General features: G+C 44.4%; 1 long non-coding RNA gene across 1 annotated transcript; it reads right to left on the bottom strand.

The window, feature by feature from the left end:
* Nucleotides 1–745: 745 nt before the first annotated feature.
* LOC145723093 (uncharacterized) lies at nt 746–22,242 on the bottom strand. Its single transcript, XR_014147925.1, has 4 exons — nt 19,730–22,242; nt 3,614–3,758; nt 2,523–2,595; nt 746–1,997 (listed from the first exon to the last, which is right to left on the bottom strand). It is a non-coding gene; the product is annotated as an uncharacterized LOC145723093 (long non-coding RNA).
* Between the last annotated feature and the right edge of the window lie 61 nt (nt 22,243–22,303).

Genomic DNA, 22,303 nt, shown 5'->3' with positions numbered 1-22,303 from the left:
GGCTGGCTGACTGTTGTTAATATTTAACAACAGGTATTGTGAGACATGGACCCATGTAAGTACCACGAACTAGAACCCAGAGGTATTAAATAACGTTGCAGGGGTCTGGCGTCACATTTGCAAGTTCCTAGTTGCAGGATGGAGGATGGCCTCCTGACCCGTGTCCAACTTTACTGGAGCCGTAGGGGCAGCAGGGACAGCAATGAACTTCCAAGGGGCCCAACCCCTGAGGGTTCAGGTTGGTGTTGTGGCGGCATCTGCTGTTAATTACTATGCTAAAAGTCCTCCCAAGGCACTCCCGCACCTCTGGGCACGTCTGTAACAATCCCTGCGAATCATAGCTGTCAAACCCTTCCAGTATTAGCAGCGTTCGACTTCAGCTTCCATGGGCTTGGCTTATGGCACAGTTTTATCCTGGAGTTGCTTTTGAGAAAGTAATGATAGAATTCAACCTTGCTTCTGTCCCCTCAGTGATGTGGCACAAAACTACTCAGTAGCTTCTAGTTAACACAGGCCTGGAAATTCTAAATACCATCTGGGTAAGTGGGTAGTCAATTTCATATCTTCTGTATATGCTACAAAGAGGAGAATGTTACAAGAAAAGAATGAGATTCAGGACAGTCAGTGAACTGGGCCATGATCACATGGCTACCGAGCGGCGGGACTGGGGTTCTAACCCAGGGAATTCTGATTCCAAAGCTCATTCCACAGTGCCCTGCTGCCCTGACTGACAAGTTGCCCCTATTTATTTATTTTTATATATTGTTTAATAGTTAAGCATTTTTGAAAAGATTATTTGAGAGAGAGAGAGGGAAAGCATGACCTGGGGGAGGGGCAGAGGGAGAGAGAAAATCCCCAAGCCAACTCCCCACTGAGTGCAGAGCCCCATGTGGGGCTGGATCCCAGGACCCTGAGATCATAATGACCTGAGCCAAAATCAAGAGTCAGCCTCCTAACTGACTAAGCCACCCAGGCGCCCCAAGTTGCCCCTATTTAATCTACTACAGGAGATAGTCCATAAAAGGAGAATACTCGGTTATTTTTTTATTTTATTTTTCATTTTTTAGAGAGTTAGAGAGCACAAGCAGGGGGAGGGGCAGAGGGAGAAGGAGAAGCAGACCCCCTGCTGAGCAGGGAGCCCAATGCGATGCAGGGCTTGATTCCATAACCCTGGGATCATGACCTGAGGGGAAGGCAGACGCTTAACTGACTGAGCTACCCAGGGGCCCCAGAACACTCGGTTATTAACCTCAAGGACTAGAGACCCCCAGATGAGATCACTAGGTGAACCAAGGTAAGATAATTAAAAGGCAGTATTAAAAAGCACCGCTGTGAATGAAACAGATTTGAAATACTGCAGGCATTCAGACAAAGGGAGAGATAGAGGCATGAATGTCTGGGAATACCAGGCTTCCCAAAGCTTAGAGAGTTGAAAGAGGCCAAGAAGGATGGATAAACTGTGGAGCAAGAGGAGCAAGGAAAGTTCTACACAAGAGAGAGCACATTTGCAGGGCTTGAAAGGGGAACCAGCCTGGGGCATTCAGGGGTCACAGGGGAAAACAACGAGGCTCTGTGGAGATGAATGGGGTGGAGGTTATGGGACAGGAGGCCATGAAAGGCCTGGCTGAGGAGTTTGGACTAGACCTTGAGGCAGGGCAGAGCCATGGAAAAGGAAGGAATCAGTTGTTTGAAGAAGCAGGTCATTGGAGGAAGGTTTTGGAATGTTGAGTTTTTTTAAAGATGGAATTGGTCTCAGGCAGTTAATGGTCCAGGGATTTGACTCAGGGAAGACAAAGATCTAGAATGTCAATTTAGTAGATATCCCATGTTGCAGTTGGTCCACCTTCTTGACTAGCAGGCCCTATAATAACTTTCCATCTCTAACTTTGAATGAGAACAGTATTCACGTACTGTGTCGATTCTGTGGACTGAAAATCAAGAGGACTGTCCTCTGGCCCTTAGGTCCAAGTCACTTTCTCTGGCCTCAGTTATTTCATCTGCAAAATGACAAAGTTGGACCAGTCTCTGGTAGTCATCTGTGGTGAACATGAGCTCTTAATTTATATCCTACTTTTCATAAAGCCATTCTGTCCCCCACGCCTCCTTTGTTTCTTGGAGATTTTCTTGGGATATGTGAGCAGTTTTCCTTTCTGGGGTCTTTGGTCAGAGGGAACATAAGCCATCTGACCTACTTTTTATGGGACCTGACTGCCTGTTCTTGTGTTTTGGCCAAGGCCTCATGTCTCAAAGAATGCAGTCCTCTTCAATTGCAGTGTGTGAGGACCCTAGTAGACCCAGTGTTCACAAATCACCTCTTGGAATACACACTGAAATATCTGTGGATAAAATGATAGCACATCTGGAAAGTGGGTAAGGTATAGATGAAACCAGATTGGCCAGAACCTGATCATTATTGAAGCCGGGGGATGGTATGTGAGGTTTAATTAAACCATCCTGGCTACCTCTGTAAATCTTTAAAATGTTTCCATTAATGAAAAGTTAAGAAAAGGAAGCACACGTACTTCTTGGTTTCGTGCTGCAGCATCCAGAAAGCCAAACTGTTGAGTATCCACAAAGCAGTATCCCAAAGCGATCCTGAGACGTGGGAAAACAGTGCAGTTGGTACAACAAAATAATTTACTGTGGAGTCTCTCTGAGGACACTGGCCTCAGATGACTTGTTGACAAGAACATGTCCATTTATTGCGAGCTGTTATTTTCCTGCCTTCAGTAAGACTCTGCCTTCCACTTGTCTTTTCCTTCCCATTCCTTTGTTTGTGAGTTAACTTTCTCCCATGGGCAGAGAGAGCTGCTCTTTCAAGAACTGTAAAGAAAGGATGACAGAGCCCTCCAAAGCAGCGGTTTTCCATTTTTTTTTTTTAAACCACAACTCAGAGTAAGAAATATACTTTTTATCATCACATACAAACACAACTGACATGTAAGTTTCACAAGATAACACCCTCTACTCTGTGGGGTACATTCTGATATTTTCTGTTCTGTTCTATTCTGTTCCAATATTTTAAAAGGCTGTTGTGATCCACTAAATTGATTTCAGGATCACTAACGGGTTGCAGCCTGCAGTTAAAAAATTTTTGGTTAATGAAAAGATACATTGGGCAGGAAACTTAACATTTAAAACATCTGGCCTGGGGTTGAAGTCACAGGCAGCTGGATCTCATTTGTGTCTGACAGTGGAAAAGATCTCCACACTTTCTTTAAGTGGGTGGAAGGTCAGATCTACAATGCTAGCCAAAGATTGACTAAAGTATTAAATTTCAGGAGATGTGTTCATTGATGGGCCCATCAACAGGGAATAAGTCGTAGGCTTATGATGGGACTTTGGTTGAACTGGGCTCAGCCAGATGCCATCTTGTAGTTTTAGGGTGGTAAAAATGGGAGTAGCCCCATTATTCCCACTCCACCATGACTGTTGCAATGGCACGAGCCATACCCGTCCCGTGGAACCAGCCAGACCTGAACTGAGATGCCATCAACTCCTAATCACGTGACTTTAGACAGCACACTCACCCTCTCTGAATCTCAGCTTTTTTCTCATCAGGATGGGGATAATAATACTATTGTATTAAATGAGATAAAATGGAGCATCTAACCAGAGTCAGAGATGAGGGCAGACCTTCAACAAATGTTGTTAACCTCTTCTACTAGGACAGGGGCCGTGGAAAGTTTCCCTTGAAGACTGCTCAATCTTGTGCCCTGTGTGATGGATCTGTCACCTCTGCTTTGCCCAGAGGTTTGCTGGAGGGGAAAGAAAGACAGAACACTCATGTAGAAACTGCTATGAAGTGCCAGCTAGCCAAGAGAGAAGCCAGGCTGAGTGACCTAGGCACCATCATTCACTAGCTTTTAGGTGTCCAGTTCTTCAGGGAAACGCTATGTTCTTCTAAAACTCTTGGCTTGTGTTTCTTAAAGATATTTAGTTTCCTGGGCACCAACTCAGACCCACTGAATCATAATCATCCCAACCCAGTGTCTAGTAATTCACCAAGTCCTTTCAAATCCGCTTCTTAAATATCTCCCCAGGCCATCTCATTGTTTCCTCTTGCTGCCCCACCTGTGCACATGTCAACTGGATTCCTGGCTTCCAGTCTTGCTTGCTCCATCTGGTCTCTACTCTGCAGCCAGAGAGATGGTTTTACGATGCAAACGTGATGCAGTGAATGCAGTGCAAAACATCCACTGATTTCTCTATGCTTTTGGAACAAAGTCCAAACTCCTGACATGTCTGTTCCCAAGGCTCATCTTGACCTGGTCAACCTTTGCATCTTCTCTTTTGCTCCCCTGCCCCAGCCTCTGGACCACCGATTCTGGGACAGTGTCTCTCCTGCTATCGATGTTGGCTGATGCCCAGCACATGGCCTGGTGCAAACTAGGCACAGAATGCAAGAGCAGTTGATGAGCGCCAACGAAAACTTTTCCGTAAGATTATGGCAAGTGACCTATTTTCTGGACAAAATATCTTCCACGTCCTCTGGCGAATGGTCTCTTAAAGTCCCTGTTGTATTGTCTGCTGGTTGGTTAGAGAATAAATCAAATGTACTATAATTTCCAACATTTTATATTTTTTTCTTTTTTTTAAAAGATTTTATTTATTTATTTGTCCGAGAGAAAGAGAGAGAGCGAGCGCACAAGCGGGGGCGAAGCAGGCAGAGGGAGAAGCAGGCTCCCGCTTAGCAAGGAGCCTGATGCGGGACTCAATCCCAGGACCCTGGGATCACGACCCGAGCCAAAGGCAGACGCTAAACCGACTGAGCCACCCGGGCATCCCCAACATTTTATATTTTGGTACAGGAATAATTTCAAGGACTTTTTTTTTTGGAGAATAAATACAGTTTGGGTGCTTTTCCTATACTCCTCAAAAGACTCTAAGTGATTGCTGGTAGTTTTCTCATTGTTTCTAAAGCCTGGTCTTGCACAGACACAATGGCTGAAGATTTCCCTTAGTAGGGAGAATGTCCTGCATTACGGTTTTCACTTCCATTTAACCAGATTAAGTATTTAAGTGCTTCGTGCTCTGATTAGAGGTGTTTGTATATGAAGCGCTCCTTGAACAAAAGTTATGGGTAGTCAAACGTAATTTAATTGACTAATGTTCCATATTAAGGCAAAACCACTTCACTTAAGTAATTAGCCTGAAGTGGTTACAGTAGCAGAGTTAACAGATTTACTTTTATTTCATCGACGCCACTGGCATTAGCTAACAACAGAACTCCGGCAACATGCTGTTCCACAGAACATTCGGCTGCAGCAATCGAGGCTTCCAGGCCACGCTAGTACCGTCCAGCTACCTCCCTAAGAAGGCATCAAAGAGTCACTGGATCAAGTTTTCCCCTATGGTTTGTTCAAAAGATTGAATAGTCAAAATGGAGGAGCATCCTGGAGAGAATATGGGCAGTTTCCCTAAACATAGTGGTGCCCACTGGAACAGTCATTCACAGAATTTTCTAAATAGTGATTCCCAAGTCACTACGGATTTAGGATGCCGCGGAGTCATTGGGGTGGCAGCTACACGTGAGAGCAGCAAGCTTAGGGTTCAGGGCAGGCAAAGAAACAGTCAGTTATCAGTGAAACAGGTCACAGGAAACCTGATTTATAATGGCTTAAACAAAAGTTTCCCCCACATAACTAAATCCCCAGAAGCAGAGGGTTCAGTGGGTCAAAGATGGCATGTGGGCGCTCGGAAGCTTTCTCTTTCCAGTCTGCCATCCTGAGTAGGCTGGCTTTCTCCTCGGACTAGTCATTCCGTGGCCACACGCATCAGTATTCCATGTAACAACAAAGGGAGAGGAGGCAGGCAAGCCACTATGTCTCCCTTTGTCAAGAGAACACAAGGCTTTTCCAACCGGGCCACACAGCAGACATCTGCTTGGATCTCATTGACTGGAACTGGGTCACATGCGCCCCCACCCTGGCTCCAGGGAGGCTGCGACAGTGGGGAAGAGGACTTCTGCACTTGCCCTAAACTCAACCCTATCAGAAAAAAATTTCCCCTTTTACTCCCTCCTTTTAGTACACAAATATTTTGTAATACTCCTTTATCCAGAGAGGCAATGAATAGATCACATAACCGGTCTAGATCCATAATTTTAGAAAAATGCCCTAAATGTGACATAAAAATAAGAAATAAGAGGAAAGTAATTTATAAGAAAATGTATGCATTTCAGTGTATAATTGCCTCTGTAGGACTCCATTAGAAGACATAATGTCACAGTCAGACGTTTGCCCCTATTTTTTAAGGAATAGTTGAGAAGAAAAAAGAAAAAAAGATCAGAAGATATTCCATACAAGAAGTACAGGAAGATGAAAGAGCAGAGGTTCAAATGTGCACTAGAATAAAAATCAGTGTAAGTATAAGTAGGAACAAACCAGACTTGTTTCCATAGGATAAAAGCAAGAAAAAAAAAACCCTTAATTGTCCAGGCAAATTACAGGCTGTGGAAATGGAGACGATGAAGACTATGATATACTCTCAAGTGAGCTGAGCCTTATGGCTAAGTGCAGTGTCAAAAATAATTGTTATGACATGGGACAGCGAACTGGGGAAAGACCACAGGAAACCCATCTCCTGTCTTGAAGACTTAATGCATGTCACAATAAACACTTAGCTTTGAGGACCTAAAAACAACACAAAACAAACCAAAACAAACCCTTGGAGGCCTTGTGCTTCAATAAGCAATGAACCAGAAGATGTTCTAGAAAAAAAATCATAATCAAGGAGGCTCTGGAGAAGGTTTTTGGTACTCTTCTGGCAAGAAGATCAAAATAAAGCTGAAAAACAATAGGCAACCCCCAAATGAATAAATGTTATTATTCTCACACCATAGATTTCTTATCATTATGCTAAACCAAATAAAAAAAATTGTAATATGGGATGACAAACATGAAATTATTTTGAAAACTTGTAAGAATGCATTTAACTCGGATTTCCGTGTTTCGTGCACCTCGCCTTATTTAATCATATTCGATTCTGTTAGCAGAGACTCAAACCCCCTCACACATAAGTCCATGTGACAGCTACAATGTTGGGGTGTGGCCCTGTCAACTCACACACAAGCAGTGAGGCCCAGCGGTGATGTCATTGTCTGTAATAGGCAATAGCTCCTGGTAAATTTCAAAACAGCACGAACATAACACAGCCTAGCACAATCTTTCTTCGATTTATGCAATCGCTGTACTTCTGGAAAATTTCAGCATTGGTTAAAGCTATGAAACATGTATTTGTGTTTCCTTGTAAAATGGAGTTCGATCGGGAGGCGCAAACGATAGTTTTCTCACCTACCCGAATTTCCAGGGGGCATGAGGATGTGCAGGGCCAGTCTTCGTGCCACACACCTCTGCCACGTGTTGCAGGGCCTCCTTCAGCACCCCTGTCCCCACTGTCTGGTGCCCCTCAATCACTGTGACATTTACAGCCCCTTCCACCCTTCCCCCCCCAGCCCCACATTTCCAAAGCACCCTCTGGTGTGGTTAACCACCTTCCTGGAGTACTGGCTCAGGTGAATCACTCGTGGCCCACATTGGGTTGGACACAGTGTCTGGGTGAACGAAATCAGGGCTCTGTAGGCAAAGGGCCAGGGGGACAGACACTGGGCAGGAAACTAGCGATGTCCTATCTGCCACAGGGAGTGGAGAGGAAGCTGGAGCAGGTCCCCCCTAAAAGCCCTTCTCGTGGAACAGGAGGAGCTGGGGGGATGCCCCGTCCATGAGGAAGTCGGAGGCGGGACGAGGGGACCTGGGTAAACGGTGAAATCTCAACCCCATCAGGGCCAGAGCCCCGCACCAGCGAGAGGCTGTCCCTGGCCCTCACGCCTAGCTCGGGAGCAGACGGTGTCTCCAAATATGAAGCGGGTCCTGCTGAAGGCGGTGGGGGCTGAGGAAGGGTGAGATGCCCCCCAGGAACCTTTGACCGCACAGCAAACCCAGAGAAGGAAGTTCTGCGCCCGCCAGGGCAGCGTTGCTGCAAATCTGGCCACGGCGGTCAGGCCCCACCTACTTCCCACTTGCAAGCAGACCTCTAATCTGAAAAAGCAGAACTACCGCATCGGTTTCCTTACTCGGTCTGTGGGATTTTCACAAGGGACCCACATGGTTGCTGCTAGAATCTATCTCCTCTCCCAATACTGGACACAAAGAGACAGCCCCTCTCTATGGAGAAAAACCACCAGACATATTCAAAGCTTTTTTTTTTTTTTTTATGACAAGAGGTCCAACCTGAGAAATCAAAGCAAAAATGTACCCTTCTGAAGGTATTATGTCAAGCCCAGGAGTAGGGAACCTTAAAGCATCTCTAATTTGTGTCCTCAGGGAGTTTAAGGGCATACCGCACCCAAGACCCAGGAGCAGGTAGACACGGCAAAAGGGAGCAATGGGTGCAGGAAGACTATTTAAGACACAGTAGCCACATCTGGAAATGCATGGAGTCGGTGGACACGGCGGGTACTAAATTAGGGCAAGAAGACCAAGGAGACATTTTCTCACAGTTGAATAGAGACGAAAATGACACAGAGAAGAGAGAGACCATGATGCACAAATCCAGGAAAGCCAAATATATAGAGACTTTCCACAATGAGAAAACAGAGCAGATGCAGTGATTAAATCTGAGTGGAAAGTTACTGTTCTTTTCTTCATCATAATTTCTGCTTTGCTTTCACTTCCTTCATATGTTCACGGAATGTGCTACTTATAAACCCAGAAAACCATAAGCTACAACACGCGCACAATTCAGAAGAGAAAATCAGTGTAGAGGCCCTGTTTTCTTCCTCTCTCAGTAGAGAAAAGTCTTCTAGGGCTGGAAGGGATCTCGGGCGGACGGCTAGAAATAAGTATGATTATCATTTTCAACCGAAGGTGAGCGTTAGCTGGAAGAGAATATCATCTGCTTGTTTCCTCCAGCTTCCCGTCACATGTGGGGAAGGCCGAGCCAGATCTGCTGCCTGTGGTCTTCCTCGCAAGCAGGCTTAATCCATGTATGATTTCCCTCATCTCATTGATCGGGGTTCCCAGCAAGAGGGGAGCCAACCTTGTCATGTTGAATTCTGGGCTCCCCTTGCAGAACTGCAGCTAGGGTCTGGAGTCTGGGGCCGGGTGCTCGTGTGGCTGATGAGGGAAAGGTGGGAGGTGTGCTGCCAGGATGAGACTGTGACTTTTGTGCAGTAGAAGCTCCAGACCCACCGTCCCGGGGGAGCCCTGGCTTCAGCGGCTAGTCATCAGGTCTTCTGGCCACAAGACTGGGGCTCAGTGCAACTCTCACAGCTGAGAAAACAGCTTGAATCACTTGCTCTGCTAATGGCACGTCAGAGAAGGAAAGAGTGTCTTCCTGTAAGGACTTTCTAGTAGTTCACAATTTTCTTTTAAGTGGATTTAATGGGACATTTAATTTTCTCATGGCTATCAATGAGAACAGCATTACACACTCAAGTACTCCCTAGCACTTCCCAAATGAGCATTTGCTCTATGGAAGCCTGCCCCTTAGAGGACGCGGAGGCATTGAAATTTTTAACTGAATGACATGGACTGTTTTTTTCATACTTGGATATGAATCCAATCAGTAACGATGTCAGTCTTTCTCTTCAGCATAAGCTTTTTAGGCATATCCTAACAGGGTTGAAAACACTGGCATGTTGCAAAGCCTAACAGTCTTTATGGTGCCCTCACCCTTAGTGATAATTACTCTGGGTATAGAGTTCTGCCCATCGACTGATGACTGGATATTCAAAATGTGGCACATACGTAAAATGGAATATTAGTCGGCGGTAAAAAGAAATGAAGTACTTCTATATACTACAATATTGGTTGGAACCTTTGAAAACACGCTACATGAAAGAAGCCAGTAACAAAGGACCACATAGTGTATGATGCCATTTATATGAAATGTCAGAATAGGCAAATCTATAAAGACAGAAAGGAGGCTGCGCAGGGATGAAGGCAGCGTGAGGAGACTGGGGAGTTATGGCTAAGGGTGTGGGTTCTCTTCCCAGGCTAATGAAATGTTCTAAAACTGATTGTGGTGATGGGTGCCTAACCCTGCAAATACATTAAAAGCCATTGAATTGTACCTTTGGAATGTTTGAATTGTGTGGTATATGAATTGTATCTCAATAAAGCTTAAAAAAAAAAAAGACAACCACAGACAGTCCCTCTTTTCTGGGCATGTGCTTATACTTAGGGCCTGGCTTTTATCTCCTCTCTACGGCACTCAGATTCCTGGCTTCATGCTTCTGTCTTTGATGCTTCACCCTTGTTGTCCTGTTTGGAATCTCCTTTTTTTTTTTTTTGTTAAATTGAACCCAGCTTTTCATTTGGCTCTCAGCTCTGCTTGCTCTCTTAATTTTGGCAAATCTGCCGACCTTGGGTGAGAAACCCCACTTCCTTCTCCAGCCCCGCTGAAGAACCTCATCAGCAGGCTGCCCATGATCTTGCATAACAGAGGGGGAATTCAACAGAGATGGACCCGCACCCCTCTTCCTCAGTGGCTTTTCCTTGCACAGCAAAGGGAGCTGGGTTATTTCTCATCACTGCCACTACCTTCTGTGAGCACTGTGCTTTCTAAAGTAGCATCCCACTCGCCATTGTTCTTTCCCATTCACAGTTGTACTCACTACCATTCAGCAGTCCTGTGAAGTGGCTACAGTATCAACATCCCTGTTGTACAGAGGAGATTGAGCCCCAAGAGGTGAACTGCCTCGCTCCAAGTCACATATTGGATCACTCAACTTGGATCTGCTGATTCTAGCTCCAGTCTTCTTTCCATTGATTCAGACTCCCCAACCTGAAATCCCACTCCAGGATGAAACCTCGCACTCCAAATCAATTGGTTTCTTTGGTCTCTGCCCTTCCATTGTGTTTGCTGAGCAACTACTATGTGTTAGATGCTAAGTGCTAGAGATATACTTGAGAAAAAGACAAGGCCCCACCCCACAGACTATCAGACAAGGTGAACCTGCCTACCTCCTTATCTTTGCTCAAATAGTATCTCCACTGTGCCCAGGGCTCCTAGCCTCCATCCCCCACTAATGCCCACACCATCCATCTGGTATGACTTCCTTGTCCTCTCCACCAGGTCAATGACTACCTAACCTTGAAGACACCCCCCCAGGATAACACACTTTCCTGATAATACATAACCTCTCGGGAGCTTTCTCTGCTTTCCTTTGGTGTTACATGTAGGTTTTAAATAGAGGCAACCATGACCTGAGTGTCCCTCCCCACAGAGAGGAAAATAAATTATCCTCTGAGCCCAAAGGGGCTCCGAGCAGAGGTGTACAAGTCACCTTAAAGATACAGAGTGGCTCCCAGGTAGCCCAACTGCTGAAAACTTGATCAAATGCGCTAAATTATCTGAAGAAAGAGAGCATCAGTAAGAGGCAGTTGGTTAGCTATAGGAACTAGAGAAAGGATAATCCCCGAAACAGATGTTACTGGTGCCTATTCAAACACCATTCTGGAAAAGGAGTGCCCAGCCAGTGTGTGGTACAGGAATAACTGTGCAGACATGGTCTAATGGGCCACCCAAATTTGCTGGGACCAAGCCCTTGACTCATGCGCCTCCTGCCCTAGCTCTGAGGCCATGCTGCCAGAGATCCACCAGCAAACCTGGCCTCCCCGGCCTCTGAAGAAGAAGGGACTACTTGAGATGGCACGAACATCTGGCCCACCTAACAGTTCTAGTTCTCAGTGGAAATTAACAAATGAGCACGTGGCTTTGTCCATCAGCCTCCCGTGGCCATGAGTCTGTCTTCGGGCAAATCTGGGACCCTCCCAAGGCTGAGTATCTGACCCACCAAGGCCTAGCGCAAGTCCCCGGACCACTGTAAATAGCCAGGGAAAATGGCCAAGTGCAGCTGAGTGAGTGACAAACCCACTTTCTTCAAACCCCTCAACCTAACAACAAATGCTGGTTCGTTGACCCATTCCCCTGGGAAGAAGGCTTGGAGAAAAAAATCAAGCTTTGCCCTTGCTCTCCAAAGGCCGAAGCACCTCTGTGATTTTAGTTGCTAACGATGTTGCCATTGTTTCAGTAAAACCAAAGGATTGAGGCTATGACACTTGACAGGGCGAACCTGGGAAAGACAATCATTTGAACAAACCTGCATTACCAGATATATTTAGTCACAACCATATTTGGTGGGCAATGTCTGTACTTGTCATTATTTGATGTGATTTTCTTTTTTTTAAATTTTTTTTCTTAAGATTTTATTTATTTATTTGAGAGAGAGAGAATGAGAGAGAGAGCATGAGAGGGGGGAGGGCCAGAGGCAGAAGCAGACTCCCTGCTGAGCAGGGAGCCCGATGCAGGACTCCATCCGGGGACTCCAGGATCATGACTTGAGCCGAAGGCAGTCGCTTAACCAACTGAGCCACCCAGGTGCCCCTTGATGTGATTTTCAAAAACTTACCTCCCTGCATCCATTTTAAAGCTCCAACTTCTAGAACTTCAACAAGAGGCCACCTGCAGAGATGGACTATCCCAGCAGAAGTCCCTGTTTTGCTGCCAGAGGGCTTACTTACACAGGGGTAGGATAAAGTTGTTTTGTTTTTAAATGGGGGCTTTTATGCTCCTTTAGCTACATTTTATTACTTATTTGACCTTGTATGCTTTGTACACGTTCATTTAAACTGTGAAACCTCGATTATTCGAAGGAAAAATACCTATTTCAGTCCACGGTCACCTTGAACAATAAATTGGCCTTTTGATGACAGCTCTGTGCAGATGCAGAAAAGCATACTGTTGTGGCTGAGAGCTAATGATAAATAATGAGTTACTTACATTAAGGTCTCTTCCAATTAAAGAAAGAAGAATCACATTTGGTAACACAATCATACAAGGGGTATCTATGTTTTCAGGCACAGACAAAATTGGAAAGAACTGTGATGATTAAAGGAAACCTGAGAATTTTCTATACTTTATCCTGTGTTCTAGGAGGAAAACAATAGTATCAGGTTGAAGTAAATTAGCTTAATTCCGTTGTCTGGAATGTGTTCACTGGTAGACTCTTTCTTCCATTTGTTGACTAATTGAATATAGATCCCATTAAAAGGCATTGGATTCATTTTTCTTTTGAATGAAAGGAGCTCAATTTCCTATCAGAGCTGGCCTGCTGAGAATATCTAAAACACAGCTCAACGTGCTCGAAATCTGCCTTTGAAACCCCAAGGAATGCCAAGTCTCATGTGACAGATGAGGACGTACATCCACACACACCCACACACACAATAAGTTACATTCAAAAATATTTATATTATGAAATAAATTAGTTGTTAGGTCCTTACAATTATCTTATTGTGAATTAGAAACCCTCTGAACAGAAAGTCTAATTTCAGAGCTTCCTTTTTCCTTCCTAACAAGTGTCTTATGTTTATGAAGAACATGCTAAGGTTAATAAACAGCTTAAGGGATGATTGTTAGATTTCAAACAGCTGAAGATTTTGGCAAAAAAAAGTAAAAAGCAGATTGTAACAAACAAGCTGAAAAGTTAGGATTTTCATTGGGAGTATATTATCCTAGTATAAACATTGGTAAACTTGAATTTTAATCTGAAATCAAACCTTCAGGGATTACACTATCACTTGCCACTCCATGCCATTTAATCTTTTCTTTTTATATAATATTTATGTCTTAGTAAAAGAAAAGCATTGATATAGTTCCTCTATTCTCCCATGAAGGCTAAATGTATGTCTTTTTTTTTTAAACATCTGTCACAAAAAGGCCTGAGTCAGACACACAATTATTGAAGGCTCTTTCCCATGTAAAGTCCTCCTGGCTCCCCTTCAATCAAACAAATTAAAGAGTTTCTACTCCACACTGCTTCCTGGGCTCTCATGTGGTCCCACAGTCCTATTCTTTGCTTTGCTTCTGGCTGAGTCATCCAAATCAGCATACTTGGGATGAAGAATGTCTTGGTGTCATATACAGCAACTCGGTAGAGTCATGGAATTCAGCTAGGCAGGATAATACATGAGTCTGAAATGTTTCCCCCACTGTCCTGGCTCTCATCTATGGGGGAAGCCAGGCCTTTTCACCTGAGGGTTGATTGACAACTTCTGGTCCCAATCCAAAGTACTCTTCTATGCCCATGTCCCATACCTCAGTCTTGAACTCTTGCGTCTTCAGAGTTTTCCCAGCCAGAACCTTCACTTCTATCAGTTCCTGGCCTTCTGAGTTTTGTTTCTCTGAAGTCTTTGCTACCCTTTATCTCAACCTTCACAAATAAGATCTTGGGAAGAAGAAAGAATCCCCTTTGGGCTCAGAGGACTGGCTGTTGTATCCTTCCTTCCTCTCTCCTCCCCAGAAAATTTCTGGAGGATGAGAGGGTTTGGTGGGTGGGTAGAAATTCTGAAAAAGTGAAGATATTATGAAAGCTAGAGAGGCTTTTTTGGTGAACCCTTTGGAGTCTTCTTGGCAAAGGACCAAGAGAGTTGGTTATTGCATGGGGAGTTTTGGGGTGGTATCTCTGATTGGTGGCTCAGATGTGAAGGAGGCAAGAAGAGGCTCCTTAGGTCCTGGGCTCCAGGAATAAAGAGAGCCTCCTGGTTTTCTTCTTAATGGTCTCGCCCACTTCCTGAGCCTAAAGGATGGGCAAGGACCCTCGGAAAAGCCAGGCCCCGGATCTTCCTACAGGTTTTATTTTTCAGGATCCTGCACTACATGTAGTGCTGGACAGAAAGAAATCCTAAGCCGTGTAAGGGCAGAAAAAGTTTTCCCTGACCCTCTTGGGGGTTCCTGGCTGGGTCTGAAAATTAAACCGACACAGGCAGATTAACAGGAGAAAAGCATACACATTTATTTAATATAAGTTTTATGGGATACAGGAGCCTTCATAAGGAAATGAAGATTCAAAGAAACCGTTAGACCTGAGTATTTTTATGCTAGGTTTGATGAGCGAACAATCATATAAAAATATAATAAGCTAGGAGTATGAGGTAATCGTAATGAACATGAGGAAACTTAGCAAGGCCTGTTTGTGAGGATTCTTCTCAGTGCTTCCTTGTCTTTGGAGATAGGGATGCTCCTTTTTTCCCACCTCTCGTGTGAGGGTTTTATGATATGTTTCAGGGAAGAAGGGCAACAGGGGTAAGGTGTGGGGGGAGGAGGGGTGGGGTGTCAGAGTGGTCTTCCTGCTTCTGCCATTTTCTCAAACCCCTTCAGCTTAAAATATTTAATAGGCCAAGGTGCTATATTTTGGGGTAGCGTGTTCTGAACCCCAGCAGCAGTAATGGCTTACGTTGCCCAGCAGTCTGCAGAATTATCCATTCTGTTATCAATTATCAATCTTAAAGCCAGCCCCAGCTGCCTACAGCCTCCCTCAACCCCCTGAGCTCCTGAGGGGAGTTTATTTTGGACTTTTCAGTTCCATTCAATATGGGTATTAATTACTACCATTCCCACAGGGGCTGTCGGAAAACACTGTCAGCAGACCCCAAGTTCTCTGTGGCCATGGCCGTGGGAGGCTGCAGGGTGGGTGGGGCTCATCACTTCCTTCTAGCTGTTCTCGTTGGGCCATGGCCACTCGACACTCACCTAGGAGGAAACTCTTCTGATTTTCCACCTACAAAAAGCTTGACCTCATGTTTATGGGGCCCCTTCTACACCCCTAAAGTGGTCAGGGCACACATATGAGTCATCTGGGGGCACTGAGCCATGACAGCTCTTCAGCCACTTTTCTCCTCGCTGAGCAGGCGAATTAATTTTACGTTAAGCTTAATAGCATTTGTGCTTCAGTTCCTTCAGATGAATGCGTAACTGCTGAGGCACCAGAGGTACCATAGACACCGAATTCCAACGCGCAAACTTCCAAAGGATTGAGCAGAAAAGTGGTTATAGACTCTTGAACTCTTCACCCACATCAAGGATATATAAAGGACTGAAGGGAGTAGGGACAAGAGAGATACGGGGAAGTGGATTTTTGCAAAAACTATTACGGGTTCACTGGGAGTCTGATCCTAGCCAATGGGCAAGGAATGCTCTCCTCTCAAACCCAGTGCAAGGGGGCCCAGGAGAGCCAGATGGGGGTCTCAACAGTTGGGTTACAGTGATCTGGGCTCAGCTCTGGCCTGGGAAGTGAACCTCAGTGTTGAAGAGTGGGATGGCCAACAGCTCTGGTGGTAAGCAAAGGAGGGGTGTTAGGTTGGGACCAGATATCACTTGCAGACTTTGTCAGGTTAAGAGGGCATATTTCCTGTGCACCAAATGTAGGTCATAACACAAGAGAGAGCTGGCTTAGGTTTATCTTAGGTTCTATGCCAGAGATTCATGCAAGGGCCAACAGAGCTGATAGGAGGTAAAGGTCTGGCTGGATTCCTAGGGGCTGGAATCCTAGGTCAGGTACCAGTGGAATAAAATGGAACTCACCTAGGGCTACATAACTGCAAATTTGATAATCTATGGTTTCTTTGGAGGGGGGAGCAGAGCTCTCCAAAGAACCCACAAAATATCTATAAGAAAGATCATCTACTTTAAAAATCAGTCAGACTCAGAAAGCTTGGGGCCCACAGATGACAGAACCAGTCAATTCGGAACTTTCCTGTGAGCCTCAGACCCTGGAGACATCAGAAACCGCAGCAGGTGAAGTGGATGAGCAGAAATCGGCAGAGTAGGAGCAAGAGAGAAAACAGCCTCTTCCCCAAACTGAGTCTTCCTGTTGGCAGCTGGCCCTGGGCACCATATACCCAAGGGGAACAGCTCAACCATAAGCCACAGTTGGAGTTTTGAATTTTAATTTGGGCCTAGATGTAGTAAATACTGAACCTGAGACGGGATTTGTGACTTAAGAAGTGGACAGAGAAGTCATAGGACCTGCCTGACTTTTTATACAAGGGCGAGGGGAGAACTAGTGCCACTAGATAACCTTAGAGCAACGGTGATAAGGAAAATGAAGTTGCTATATGACAACATTCCAGAAGTAACATATGTTTGTGGCTTGTTGCATGTCATCAGCACCCACTTATTGAGTCACACCTAGTGCCGGGGATGCAAAGGTGAACTAACCAGTGTTCCTGACCCCGAGGAACTTTGTCTTGTCAGAGAAGTGGGCATTGCCTCTGTAATGACATTCAGAGACTCGAGTCGCTTACAACCGCCTCCACTAAGTGGTCTCTCAGACCGGGAACTCACAGAGCCTCACTCTCCCCAAAGTTCTAGGGTACACCCTAACTCAGGGAGGGGCCGCTGTGGGACGCACCGCTAGTCAGCATCACCTGCTGCGGTGGGTAACCTCACTACTTGCTGTCCCAGTGGGAGGTCACTGCCAACATGACTCCTCCCAGGTGAGGTGGAGGGATGCCTGTCACCACCCAGGCAGAGTTATTCACGTGAATGTCAGGTCTGAAAGCTGAGCAGTATCGCTATCTGGACATTGAGTTAGCTGCATGTACGGCCCTGAGAGGCAGGAATTAAAAAGAAAGATGCGTGCAAAGCCTTATAATAAAGAGGAAAGGACGGAAGAAGAGGGTGTAGTTAAGAAGATTGATCAGAAGAAAGGTGGGACACAGGCCATTGTGTCTCTGGGGCAGGGTTTTTAGAGACAAGAGTTGCAGCAGCTCAGCTGAGCTTGAGAGAGCTGAGCGGCCAGGTGGGGGAGTAGCCCACTAAAGTAAAATGAAAAGTAAATAGTCAAGGCTTTTGTCACTGACTGCCATAGTATAAGCAAGAGTATAATCCATAGAAAGCGCCAGCTCCCTAGTGATCCGTTTTCCCCATGGAACAGCGTATGAGTCTAGGGACAGGTAGATCAGTGCAGATGTGGAGTGTTGGAAGGGTCATCTCACTGCTGAGGGAGCCCCAGACAAAAGGTCTGAGCAGTTTTGTGGACCCAAGGGCCTGGGGTAAGGAGGGAAGAGTTAGGAGTGGAGAAGATCTGAGTACTGAGTCAGAGTGGAGAAAAGTATCTTTACAGTTCTCCAGTTCTTTGATAAGGAGACTTCCTAATGGAGGCGCAGGTATGCGTAAGAGCAAGGCTGGCCAGGGAGGGCCAGGGAAAGCCTTTATAGTTGCCTATGTGGGACCTGAAAAATCACACAGAGAATTTGGCCTGGAGCTGGACTCTGTCAGAGTATCCAGACAATGTCACTTCAACAAATGTTCATGGCAAAACGGCCATGGCTTCTACACAAAGAGTAAGAGACATGCTCCCGAAGGAGGAGAATTTAAACCTGAAATGCTTTCTTCTGGGGTGTCACTGGGATAATCAGTCCCTTCTTGGGTCTGGCTTTATTCAGGAAGTTGTGGGCCATCCCCAGTGTGGGGACTCAGGCAGCCAGGAAAGCCTCAGTGGAAACACGTGCCTCCCTACCCTTGACCGGTTCCCCCCCTTCCCGAGGGGCCAAAGCACTAGCGATGCCCAGAGCTCTAGAGTTGGGTTTACAGTGGGAATGCTTAACCCCAGGTGGTGCCTTAATTATAGTTAGCAAACATGAGGGTCGTTTTAACTGAATGGTCGACTCTGTGGATTTCCATGTTAGGGAGTAAGGTGGTTAAAAATGGCCCTGGAGTCAGAATGTCTGTATTTTAATCCATTAAGCTCTGCTAATAACTAGCAATGTAGCTTGGGTTCATCACACAAATTCTTCAAGCCCTAGTTTTCTCTTCTATGTAACAGACATCTCAACAGTAATGGCCTTATGTAAGTTGTTGTAGTAAATGAAATGAGGTAATGCATGTGAAGTGCTTAGCTATAATATGTGCCCAGTGGCAGTTGCAGATATGGGTTTATTCGGTTATCTTGGGGAGACGGGCAGCAGAGAGGGAACGGTTAGAGAGTGTGGGTGATGGGCATCTTCATGGATATTACTCCTGAATCTAGAAGCTCAGTTCCCAGAGACAGAAGGACCTTTCCACCATACACAAAGGGTATTGGAGAAACTTCAGGTTCCTGTCCAAATCCCTTTCAAAAGAGTGTCCTGCCCTAAGGCACTCAGGTAGAAGAACTATTTTAAATTTGAAAGGGATTGTCTTTTTTGCTTATGAATGAAGCCAGGTCCGAGAGTGCCTCATTCCAGGTGGTTTCCAGGAAGTAAACCAACTCAGTTTGGACACACCGCATTTGTTCCTATTGATAGTAGCCAAAGCTTAAATGGTTGAAGACTTGCTTAGGAGATGTCGTCCAAGAAGAAAAAGGTTTTCTTCTGCTTTTTGCAATAGTAATGCTATTCTTCACTTGGCCCATAATATTTTAAAAAATCAACTTTATTGATTTAATATAGGTGTAATTTACATACAAGAAACTGCACCTATTCAAAATGCACAGTTCAATGGAGCTAGAGGGGATTCTGCCAAGTGAAGTAGGTCAGAGAAAGACAAAGACCATACCACTTTCTCGTGAAATCTAAAAAGGAAAACAAATGAATAAACAAACAAACAAAAACCCAAATGATCCATAAATACAAAGAACAAACTGATGGTTGCCAGAGGGGAGGGAGATGGTGGGGGGATAGACAAAATGCATGAAGGGGAGAGAGAGAGATACAGGCTTCCAGCTACTTAATGAATAAGTCATGAGGATAAAAGGTACAGCATAGGGAATACAGTCAATGGTTTGTAACAGTGTCGTAGAGAATTGTCGAATCACTATGTTGTATACCTGAAACTAAGGTAACCTTGTGTGTCAGTTCTACTTCAATTAAAAAATAAACAGTGCACAGTCCAATGAGTTTTGACAGATTTGACACGCCTATAAGACTATTGCCAGAATTAAGATACAAGAATATTTCCTCACCTCCAAAGGTTTCCCTGTGCCCCTTTGCAGTCTGTCCTCTCTTCATTCCTGTGTCCAGGCAACCACTGCTTTACTGTCACTGGAGATAAGTTTGCATTGTTTAGAATTTTATATATGTGGAATTATACAGCATATACTCTTTTGTGTCTGGCTTCTTTCATTCCACATGATGATTTTGAGATCATCCTTGTAACATGTATCAGTAGCTCGTCCCTTTTTTGCCGATCCCTTGTATGAATATATCATATTTTGTTTATCCATTCACCTGTTGGGAGACATTTGGGTTCTTGACAATTTGTGGTTATTATGAATAAAACTGCTAAGAACATTTGTGTATAAATCTTTGTGCAGGCATTTGTTTTCATAAATATCTAGGAGTTGAATGACTGGGTTATAAGGTAAGAGAATGTTTCTTAAGAAACTGCTAAACTATTCCAAAACAGCTGTGCCATTTTTCATCTCCACCAGAAAGGAAAACCAGAGTCCCAGTTGTTCTACATTTTTGCCAACACTTTGGATTGTCAGTCTTTTTCATTTTAGTCATTCTAGTATATCTCAGTGTGATTTTGATTTGCATTGCCCTGATGACTAATGATGTTGAACATTTTTTCCATGTGCTTCAGCCTTTGGTATATCTTCTTTTGTGAAATGTTTGCTTGTCCATAATATTTTAAGTTAAAAATTATGCTTTGAACAGTAATGTCAAAGTATCACTGGCCACACAAAATGACAACTGAGAAATCCCTTCTCTAAATCACCAGCATGCCTTTCCTGTTTATGCTGCTTTTAGAGCCTCAACTTTAGAGTGCTGCTAATACTATTTCACTATTTCATGTTCCATATATTTTGCTGGATACTACTCATGGTCCTTTTCATATGTCTACATTGAATTCGCCTGCCTATTAATGAAATAATGTTCTGCTTTATGAATTTCACAGATGGATTGCATATCTATTCTCTTCAAATTGGGAATTTGTACAAAATGGAAGCTTTACAACCTGTGTTGCAATGAATCTGTTTAAAGTTCAGAAATTCTATAACCAGATTTTATTTTATTTTTATCTTTAAGGAGGATGATTATAGATGGGATGGAAGGAATTGAGAAAGGCAGGAAATGATTAGAGAAACATTTCCTCAGCTTGAAATTGTAATTTTATGCTCAGAGGGCCTCCTGTTAGTTCTTGGCACTGCTTTTGCTAGAGATTTGGGTGCGATTACTCACCACCATGCTCTAGAGGAAAACTCAACAGTCAAGGGTCAAGAGTAGCCAAGAAATGGGACACCGCACATTCAGCCAGACTGCTCTTTGGTGAGCAAAAGCCAACCTGAGTCCCTGAAGAGTCTGGGGTAGGGGGCAGGAAAACTGAGGGACTATTAAGGAAACACAGTCATCAAGATGGAAGAAATTGAGGGGCTTACCAAGAAGAGTTACTAAGGGAGAAAAGTTCGAGCCAAAAAAACAGTAGGAACTTGACAAATGTGGCTGAAGGGGGGCAGAATTGTTCTGCTAATGATGATGTGTAGCCAACCAAGTGTTGGCAAGATTATGCCTTCCACACAGTTCCAGATTAACATTACAGATGGGAGAGGAGTGTTTATCACAATTTTGTGTGAATAGATACAGGGCTGAGAAAATTAAGCCTGAGAAAATTAAGCAGAGGAAAAGGTAAAAGGAGTATCAGGAGAGGAGGAAAAGAACTTTCCAAACTTGTTTGGCTCTGGATTAGCCTTCCAAGGGTGCAGTGGTGATGAGTCTGGAATTCAATAGTTATACACCTTCTCTTTGGGCTGCTGGTGAGTGCTTGACTTATGGCAATCGCCTTGGGCTGCTGGTGATTCAGCGGAGCTGGTGGGCCTCTAGGGTGTTAGCCAGCCCAGCATCCAGAATTTGCTTCAGCAAACCAAACCTCCTCCAAAATATGCGGTCTGTGGGATTGTTAATTGTGTCTCCTCACCTCCACACTGAGAGGTGTACATGCATGTGCCCCTACTTCTAGATCAGTTAGACTCCTGGTCACATTGAGTGCTTGCTACTTGCCAGGAACTATTCTTTTTTTTGTTTATTTTCAGTTAAGGTGTAATTGACAAACAACATTATATTCGTTTCAGGTGTACAACATAATTCAATATTTGTATATATTCAATATTTGTATATATTGAGAAATGATCACCACAATAAGTCTAGTTAACACCCATCACCACACATAGTTAACAGATTTTTTTTCTTGTAATGAGAATTTTTAAGATTTTTTCTCTTAGCAACTTTCAAATACACAATATAGTATTATTAACTATAGTCACCATGCTGTACATTACATCCCCATGACTTATTTATGTTATAACTGGAAGTTTGTAATTTTTGACTCCCTTCACCCCATTTTGCCCACCTCCCACCTCTAGCAACCATCAGTCTGTTCCCCATAACTGTCAGCTTGGTGTCTTTGTTGTTGTTGTAAATTCCACATAAAAGTAAGATCATATAGTATTTGTCTTTCTCTGTCTAACTTATTTCACTTAGCGTAACACCCTCAAGGTCCATCCACTTTTGTTGAAAATGGCAAGATTTCATTCTTT

Source organism: Leptonychotes weddellii, chromosome 1 (genome assembly GCF_054177405.1).
Source record: "Leptonychotes weddellii isolate Sample4059 chromosome 1, ASM5417740v2, whole genome shotgun sequence".
Taxonomy (NCBI): domain Eukaryota; kingdom Metazoa; phylum Chordata; class Mammalia; order Carnivora; family Phocidae; genus Leptonychotes; species Leptonychotes weddellii.
The sequence above is the reverse complement of the archived record's forward strand: the minus strand, read 5'-3'. Positions and strand labels throughout refer to the sequence as shown.